The sequence below is a fragment of the Durio zibethinus genome, chromosome 9 (genome assembly GCF_047325235.1).
Source record: "Durio zibethinus cultivar Kanyao isolate XHJ-2024 chromosome 9, ASM4732523v1, whole genome shotgun sequence".
NCBI classification, from domain to species: Eukaryota; Viridiplantae; Streptophyta; class Magnoliopsida; order Malvales; family Malvaceae; genus Durio; species Durio zibethinus.
Window position 1 is genome coordinate 26,150,609 of NC_143170.1, and position 10,678 is coordinate 26,161,286.

General features: G+C 24.3%; 1 pseudogene; it reads left to right on the forward strand.

Moving 5' to 3' along the window:
- The first annotated feature begins 1,005 nt into the window (after positions 1-1,005).
- Positions 1,006-10,335, forward strand: LOC149516907 (uncharacterized; annotated as a pseudogene).
- Positions 10,336-10,678: the final 343 nt, after the last annotated feature.

The following is a 10,678-nucleotide window of genomic DNA, read 5'->3' on the forward strand; positions in this document are numbered from 1 at the left end:
CTAGCAGTAGGTCCATAGATCTATAAGTTATGACAGTGTTATTCTGCTGAATATGAAAAGATTATTAATAATAAATGGAGTTTCATGCACTCTGACTTGCATTCAACTGGTAAGTAAACTAAGAATATAGATAGTATTTAAAAAATATATTTATTTTTTATACTTAAATTGCTTATATATTTATTTTTTATTACTTTAATATAATATTGTTATGAATTATGTTTAGGTTACTATATAAATTCACAATTTCAATTTGGAGTGGAACATTTCGCAAATATATTTAAAGAAACATTAAAAGGTACAAAAGCAATTATTGAAATATTAGAACCTTTTATAAATACTTAAATCAGAATGATTAATTAAGTTAGTATTTAATACTATTTTATACTTTGATATTTATTTTATGTATTAAAAATAAAATTATTTTTTATTTATTCATTTATTATTGTATTTTCAATCGATATAGTTATTATTTCAAGATAAGCATAAAACATTTGGTACTCCACAGGCACAAAGAGCTTGAAAATAAATGAATCTAGATAAATAGTAAATTAAATAATTAAAATTTATTTATATTATTTAATTATATATCATATTCAAATTTAATTTAAATAATTTTATACAACTAAGTGGTGGATGATATATGGCATTTGTATTCCTAAATTACAAAAACTAGTAATTAAAATGCTTAGTTAAACAACATCTGCATCAAATTGAGAATGTGATTGGAGCACATTTAACTATATTCATACCAAAATAAGAAATAGATTGAAGTTTGAAAGACTTATATACCTATTATAACATGAGACTGAAGATGAGCATTGACGAGATAAATAATAGTTTTAATATATTAGCCTTGACCATATTTTTTAAAATGATGATCCACTAACAAAATGGCTGTAAGAGAAAAAATATCCTCTGTTACATGGTCAATACTCTAATTGATTGCCCATAGATAATTTTGATAATAAAATGAATGTTGAACAATCAAACTAATCTCAAGAAATGAATATGCCTCATTCAAGTTTAAGTCCAACACCAAGTCAGAGTGATGATGGTAGGGGTTTAACTCTAGATGATGATGATGGTGATGGTGATAGTGATGGTGCGAATTTTAATGGTAATATGGATGCAAATCGATCTTATATCCCACTTGAAGGAGAACTTGGGCGGCTTGCTGCTATTAGTAGACTTTTCATTAATATGAAAAAATACGGAGTAAATTCATTTGTTAAATCTAGTGAAGGTCAAAGTGTATGTACAACTTGATCAAAAGAAAAAGCCAAGAAGCACCACTATGATATTTCTAGAGGTTCATCTTCAAGTAAGAGACCAAATTCTAGTAATTTTAAGTATAATGAATTATCTGCTAGTACTTAAGGATGCACTATCTACTGAAAGAACCTAATTTTCAACCTCTTCATGGTTATCCATCTCTATATGGTTATTATCCACCTCAAATGTATCATTTTCCACAAATGTATCATCTTCAAATATATTTTTCACCTTAAATGTATCAAGAACAAAGGCCACAAGGAAGGGGATGAGTCAACTTAGCTCTCAAAGTGAAGATAGAGAATTTGATTCTTCTCGTCATTCTATCATGTGGTAAAATTTAAAACATATATCAATAATTGTAGTTAATGGAATGTGAAATTATTATATTTTTAAGTGTGTAATTTTATTAAATATAGATCTTGGTATTTAACATATTATGTTTTGTTAATATTTATTTGTCTAGAATTAATATTGAATATGAACTTGACTCAAGAAAAATTTTGTGGATAAACCAAATATGAATACTTTATTATAATCTAAATAAAATTGTGAATAATTTTTTTAGAAAATAAAAAATATAAAGTGTCATAAACTATTTTTAAAATCATTAAATAAGAGTTTTTATGATTATAATTATAATTATTATATTTTTTAATAAATTGGGCAAAAATTAAAAAAATTAATGATCGCGTTGACCACAACAATCTCCGTTGTATCTGAAAACATAATAAATATGACACGACCGAAAACATGACCCTAGACTATTTAAATCCCTGCATAAGCACGAAGCAATATTAGTGGGGCTGATTTCTAACTTAGTTTCCAAATCCTTTCATTGTCATGGTTTTCCAATAAAGATTGAAGAGTGTACACTGTAGAGTACGAAAACAAAGTTTCTGCATATTATTTCATTCATTCTTTACAAATTCAACAAGTTTTCCATTAACTTCTTTTTGTTCTTACATTCTCTATTCATCATGATTTTGCTTCTTGGCCTTCTTGGCCATAGAATGAGCCTTTTGTTGCTGCAAAATTTCTAGCTCATTGATCTGTTAGGACCTGAAACTTGGATGCTGTAATTGAATATTTCAAGCTTCTCTTTGTCACATTTGGAATGTACTTTTCAATGAAAAGCAACTGTTTTTTGAGGGCAATTATTTTTTCTGGGCACCAAAGGAGGAATAAGTGAGGTGTTGAAGATTGAATTGGTGTGTGAATTCATGGGGGAAGATAAAAGCATTTTTATAATGTACACAAGGATGGCACGTGAGCACATAGGTGGTTGTTTAGTCGCCTATCATAAAGCATGACAACCCATCTCACTTCCATTCTCTTTCTCATACGCTGTTAATTTTATATGTATCTTTTTGCCCAAAGACTACGTTCATATAGAAAACTTCACGATTTTTTTTTTTTAAATTCTTGTGATACAGGTTTAAGAGAAAAGATTATAAGTATTGAGATTAAAATTTAAATCTATTAAATATTATTTTTTAAAAATAATTACATAAATAATTGGGATACACTCCGTGTTCATGACTATTCCCAAGGGAAAGATTAGATTGGACCACATCTCCAATTTAGGTCATTAGTTCAGCAAGATAAAACCAGTACAAGCACAATATCAGTTGAAAGGATCCTTTGGTAGCGTGGTGGGATGGATTCCTACTGCACCACAATTGCATTTTATGATTGATTTTGTCAAAGGGAACCAAATCCCGTATTGAATATTAATCAGAGTTATGATCCGACCAAATGACAACCAAATGACAAATTAAGCCTAACTCAATTAAAAAGCTTTGTTCAATTCACGGATGCACAAATTAAGGTCTAATCACTTGTCCCTAAATTCCATAACCTTAATTTGACTCAAATTAAAGTAGATGGTCTGCGCTGATTACGGGCCTAATCTGACACATACTTGGCAGCAATGGTCATGTATTACTGCTCCCTTTTTCTTTTGCAATTCAGAAATTAAACAGAGAAAAGTAGAAGGGCAACAACAATGATCATGGACATTGGATTCAATATTATTTGACCGCCAACGCAACGGCCTTAGCTAATGCCATGGTGAAGCTGCAGGCCAATGATATTGCTAATGCACCCAACTTCCATATTAAACTTTTGGTTGTGCTTAAGCAAATCAGAATAGCTATTTTTACAGATTGGAAATGAACAAAGTGCAGTATTTAACTAGTTTTTTTTGGCATGAACTGGCAACAGCACGGAGTTGGCTAGGTGTTTCCCTTGCTTTTAGTAGCTGGCACTGGCAGTTGGGTGCTAACTACTTTGTCAATTAGTAGAAAGAGCTAACCAGCAACTACTCCAAGGAAAATTTTGTATCTTGCTAAGCTTTTTATCCTTTTTTTTTTTTTTTTTTAAACAAAGGAGGCTGTAAGATGAAATAGAAGAAAGCAGGTGCTGAAATTTAAATTTCAAATTTATTGAATGAAATCCGAGCTAAACTCTTGGACCCGTTTTTATGTACTTTTATTTGTAGTTTATTTTGGCCTTCAAGTTAAATTTCCAAGGGGAAGTGCTTCTATCAAGGTTATTGGATTAGGACAGGTCCAGCAAGCTAGCTCTAAGAAAACAAAAAAGTGCGAGTGAAAATTGAAAAGGAAAAGCACAAGGAAGCCTGACGCCATCTGTCAATATGTTATCGTTCTACTTCTTCAAGATACCGAGGGACTTTTTTCTTTTTCTATTTTCACTTTTTCTTTGTTCTTGTTTTCGTTTTTCCTATTATACAATTTTTAGCATGTACATTATGCATGTGTAATTTTATTTTTAAAATTTTAGTTTAATAAATACATTTTTTGGATATTATGATAATAATAACAAAATAAATGCTAATAGTTTTTTTTTTTTTTATTTTGGTATATGTGTAAATACAATTTAATAACTTCTTATTTAAGTTTGATTTTGATATATGTTCCGGTAATCTCTATTAAAAGTTTCATAACCTTTGATAAAATTTTGATAACTTTTGATATAATTTTGTTAACCTTTGATATTAATATAATAATTATAATATAATTTTCTTAACCAATGATACAATTTTGATAAATTCTTTTATAAAATTTTGATTACCTCTTAATGTAATTTTGGTAACATTTCATATAATTTTGGTAATTTATAATATATTTTTAGTAATTATTAATAAAATTTGTGCATCATACATTGAACAATTAATTTTTGTAGCAAAGCATGGATTCATTATAGTATAAGATAACCTTCTTTTTATATAATAACATCATTACTTCATTTAAATTTAAAATCTTTTTGCTAAATTTTTTTATTAAATAGGTTCTAATAAGTTTATCCAAGCCTCCCAAGATGAAAGTTCTAGTATCATTTCTATTAGTAACCAAAGTTTAATCCCTTACAATTTCAAATATAAAAAAGTTATACAATTAAATTATCATTAATTTACTATTATATTATCAATAATTTATTACTAAATTATTGATAATTTATTACAAAGTTATTGATGATTTATTAAAAAGCTATAACTTATTCATGACTAATTTATTGATAATTTACTTCAAAGTTAACAATGATTAACTAATTTATTATTAAATTATCATTGATTTATAATTAAGTTAAGCGATTTACTACTAATAAGCTATCAATAATTTACTACTAATTTATCAATGATTTACTTCAAAGTTAACAATAATTAACTAATTTATTATTAAATTATCATTGCTTTACAAGTAAGTTAAGTAATTTACTACCACTAAGTTATTAATAATTTACTATTAAATAATCAATAATTCACTAATATGTTATTATGCGTTTACTATTATGTTATCATTTATTTACTACTTAGTTTTCGATTATTTATTATAAAATTATTACAAATTTATATTAAATTATCCATAATTCACTACCAACTTATCACTATTTTATATTAAATTATCCATAATTTATTATTAAATTATCATTGATTAATTATTAAGTTATCGATGATTTACTATTAAGTTATATTGATTTACTTTTAAGTTTTCAATAATTAATTACTAAATTATCATTGATTTATTATTAAATTATTTATGATTTACTACTAAATTTATTAATTAATTACTATTGCACTGAAAATGATTTACTATTAAGCTATCATTGATTTATTACTAAATTATCACTTATTTTTTTATTAAGTTATCATTAATTTACTAATATATTATTTTGCATATACAACTATAAAATATAGAGTTTAAAAAGTTCATTAAAAATATATGAGATAATTTTTTTCTGTATAATAATATTATTATTTCATTTAAATTTAAAAATATTTTATTGAATAGGTTCATAGTATATTTATCCCATCCTTTAAGATGAAAAGTTATGGTTTCATTTATGCTAGTAACCAATGTTTAATTCCTAACAATTTCAAGTATAAAAAAAAGTTATCAATAATTGACAATTAAGTTATCATTAATTTATTATAATATTGTTAGTGATTTACTACTAAAGTATTAATGATTTAATAATAATTATCCATAATTTATTATTAATTTATAAATGATTTATTATTAAGTTATGAATGATTTATCATTAAATTGTTGGTGATTTATTATTAAGTTATTGATGATTTATTATAAAGTTATAATTGACTTACTATAAATTTATCAATGAGTTATAATTGACTTACTACAAATTTATCAATGATTTATTATAAAATTATCATTAATTAACTAAAATACTACTAAATTATTACAGATTTACAATGGAGTTATTAGTAATTTAATACTATGATATTTTTGATTTAGTATTAAGTTATCAATTTATTATTAAATTATGAATAATTTATTATTAAATTATTGATAATTTGCGTTATTATGTATTTAAACCTATTATTATTTATTTACTACTTAATTTTTGATTAGTTACTAAAAATTATTATTGATTTATTACTAAGTTATTTATATTTATTTTATCATTTATTAATTATTCTCTATTAATTTACTTTTAAAATTTTAATAATTAATTATTAAATTATTTATTGTTTACTATTAAATTATCATTAATTCACCATTAAAGCTAAATTTGGATTTCATCATAATACCATTTCGATCCGATTAGACATTTTTCGTGGAGCAATCTTAATGGCGCAAGACATTTTGATAATAAAGAACGGTGTAATTGTACCAAAATGATCGCACTGAGGAGCAAAAGTCTGCTAAAGGAGAAGAGGTTGAGTAAGATTTTTCATTTCCACTGCAATCCTTTTTTACTTGCTTTAGTTCTTTCCCTTTGAAACTATAAGGCACGATTCTCTCTTTCTTTTTTTTCTTTTTTTTTAAACTTTATTTTAAATAAAATAATAATTATTTTAGATTATTTTCAATTTATGTAAATGTTTTATTATCAATTTAAAAAAATTATTTGATAATTACTACTATTTTTATTAATTTTTAAATATTATTGGTAAAATTATTATTTAACATCAAAAATAATTTTATTATTTTTTAATTATTTTTTAATTGTATAAATATTAAATAATTTATATTTTTTATTATATATAATTTTTAATTTAATGTTTTTAATGATCATTTTTTATTTTCACTATAAGTACGTCACTGCCACTGTTGTTTTTATATCCAAACATATATTCCATCACTGATTTTAATTTTACTATTATAGTAACCAATCTCATCAGTATAGTAACCAATCTTACTTTCGCAGTGTTTTTAATCTTATCAGAGTCAATCTCACCATCATCTAAATGGACCTCAAATTATTTATGATTTACTACTATCAATTAATTACTATTAAATCAAAATTGACTTACTGTCTAATTATGATTAATTTATTATTAAGTTATTTATTATTAAATTATCAATGATTAATTACTAAGTTATCACTTTTTTTTTTAAGTTGTCTTTGATTTACTACTATATTGTTATGCATATAGAACTATATTATAATTGATTTACTATTAAATTATTATGTTATTACTATATTTTATTATTTATTTATTACTAAGTTAACAATTATTGAGTGCTAAATTATCATTCATTTACTATTAAATTATCACGAATTCACTAATAAGTCATCCATGATTTAAGATTAAGTTGTTATTGATTAATTATTATGTTATTAATGATTGATACTAAGTTATACTTATTACTTTTACGTTTTCAATTATTAATTAATAAATTAATAACTATTTACTATTACATTATCGCTGATTTACGTATACCTAGAAAGAAACTAATCATAATGTATGCCAGATGATATAATTTATAAAGTAGAAAAAGAAAATAAGAAAAAATTTAAGTGTAGATGACTTAAAAACAATGAGTAAAAGCTCCTAATTTGCTATTCGTAATTCAACATGTAATTATAAATTAAAATATAACTTATTATGATAATGCAAATATCAAAACTAAATTAAAAATTAATATAATACATAAAATTATAAAAATAAAACTAACTTAATTTTGATTTCAATTGATTTTAAAAAGTCGAAACTTAGTAATTATTTAAAATATGAAATGATTGAACATAACCAAAATTTGAATTGAAATAGTAACCCAATTAGAATCTAATTTTTCTTAATTACCTTATGTAACAATTTAAAAGTTCCGTATTTGAGTTTTTTTTTTTTTTTTTTTTCAACTTCAATGCCTCATTTTCATTAAATTCGTGGTAGAATTAGTTAACTAATTTTTAAGAACATTCTTAAAGTGAAATTACAATTATAAGTAATTGAGTATATTTATTTTTTATTTGGATTTAAAATGATTTGAATCCAACTTTTTAAATGATGAGAAACATGTAATTTGAATCTAATTTTTTAAATAAAGAAAAACATATACCAATGATTCAGTTAAATTTACTCATGTGCATAAATAAATAATTGTATATTTTGAATAAAAGTAGATAATAAAACTTTATGTAACCTTATTTATCCATGATTTTAAGTTTAAAACACTACTCGAAATTATGAAAAGTCAAAATTCAAAATTAATGAAATATTAAATACATAATTAAATAAAGATTTATCAAATAAATTTTACTAATAAATTTTACTAATAAATAATTTATAATAATATTTTGGCTAACATATTAAAAAATGTCCTTAAACTATTTCACTTTTTAAAATAAGTTCTTATACTTTTATTATACCTAAATAAATTTTTATCTTTTTATTTGTATTAAAATATACCCTTATTTCAAACCAAGGATTGATTTATGCGAAGTATTGATTTAGGTACAAATTAAATATTAGAGGCTTATTTGGATACAAATTAAAGCTTAGGGTTTATTTAAATGCAAATTAAAGGTTAAGGATTTACAATAAAATTATAAGAGTTTATCTAAGTAAAATGATAAAGTTCAAGGATTTTTTGTTGTTTTAGCCTAATATTTTTGTATTAAATGCAATAGCAATAATTAATTTGATGAATTTCAATATTTTTGAATAAATATTACTTAATATTTATACTTCAAAATTTTTAATACTACAGTGAATATTATTTAACTGATATAATGGAGAAAATTAAAAAGTATATAATGTTTTTCTTAATAAAAGAGTTTCATATTAATACTAAAAAAAAATTGAAACCTTTTTTTTTTCCTTTATTTGAAATTTTTTTGTATAAAAATATTAAAATACATAATTTTAGAAATTAAAATGAAATCAAATAAATTCTTAACATTGGTGTTTGTCATGTTTTTTCTTAAGGAAATTTCAGTTCTCAAAAATCAAAATAACATACTTGTTATATAGCACCTATACAATTTATAATGATTTCATTATCAGCATTAATAATATAAATTTTTAAAAATGAATGTAACTTTGATATAAACATATTTAAAAGATTATTCCAGTTAATTTTGTCACACTTTGAAAGAGTTCACCAAAACAATTAATCTTACTTTGCTTGAGACTTATTTACTTACAATAATTTACGTTAAGTCATTCAACTATGATTAATCAATATTTTTATTTTATATGAACAAGTTAGTAATAATACAAAAATTTAATAATAAAAAATACTTAAAATTAAATTTTATTAAAAATTTAATAAATGAGAATTTAATAATAAAAACTATTTAAATTAAAAATCATTCAAAATTTTATAAAGGGTATTTTAACCTTTTTAATATTTTAAAAATTAAAATTTTATTAAAAATATTTTAATCCATCACTATTATTATAGATCATACGCGTTACTCGTGTTATGAAATTGGACTTTTTGCAGACCTAAGTAAGCCGGAGCCTGGAAGTCAAATTGGGTCTTGAAAAATGGGTTGTTTAGTGGCCCAATGGGCTTTGAATCGTTTAGTAATGTCGAATGGATGAATCAGTCTATGTTGAATAATGAAATAGGAAGCAGCATATCAAATCAAACCAAGCTGATTCAACCAGTGCAGAGTAAGGTTTGCAACATTGAATGCAATACAAAATATGTGTATGAGAAACAACTTGCAAGTAAAAATTAATCCCATTGCAGCAATTTTTGGGGACAATGTAGGTGGACAGATGAATTTGGGGCTTCTGGTGTGGCAAATGGTCAGGAGTTGGAGATCGGAAAGAACCAAATGACCACAAGTTTATAACGTTCCTACGCCCCTGATGGTTTGAAGTCTGCAGAATCAAGTGTGACAGCAATGATATCTATGCAAAACATTTGTCAGCGAAAGAAGACCTGAAGAACCTTGAGAATTTGGAAAAATCTAAGAATGGCACCTGTGATCCTTCTTTGATTGGTACATCAACTGCAACAAATCTGATAATTGGACCAGTGGAGAACCGAGCAGCAAATGATAGCAGTGGTGTTAATGTACAAAATCAATATTCAGAAGAAGGCAGCACAGTCTGAGGCACCTAAAGAGGATTTAGAGACGAAGAAAAGGAAAGTTATGGAGGGTGGAGCAGCTGCTGCAGTTAGAATATGCACTATCTGTAATGTGGTATGCAATATTCAGAAGGTCTTCAACTATCGTCTTACCGGACAGAAACATGTTGTCATGGTAAAGAAGCAAGCAGTTACTCCTCAAACGATTACTGCTGCATAAAGGCATAGATGGAGAATGCATGGAAATTTTCTCATTGATTATCATGGTTCATGTAATTTTTATTTGGCCTCCCAACCGTGCCATATTCCATGTCTAAATTTCTATTCATGTATGTTGCATATCTTAAACTGTTCATTGTTAAGTATCCAATTATAGACAACATGAAACTCGAAATCTATCATTTAACAAAATTAGAAAGGGTAACATATTAGAATAACAAGTAAGAATAACATAACATAATTTGTGTTTTAATACCATGTTAAAAATTCAACATAAAATTTACAACAAGTGAAAAAGTCTAATTTAAATATAAAATTACAAAAAAAAAATTTTAACCAATATAAAATAACGTTACTTTAACATTCAT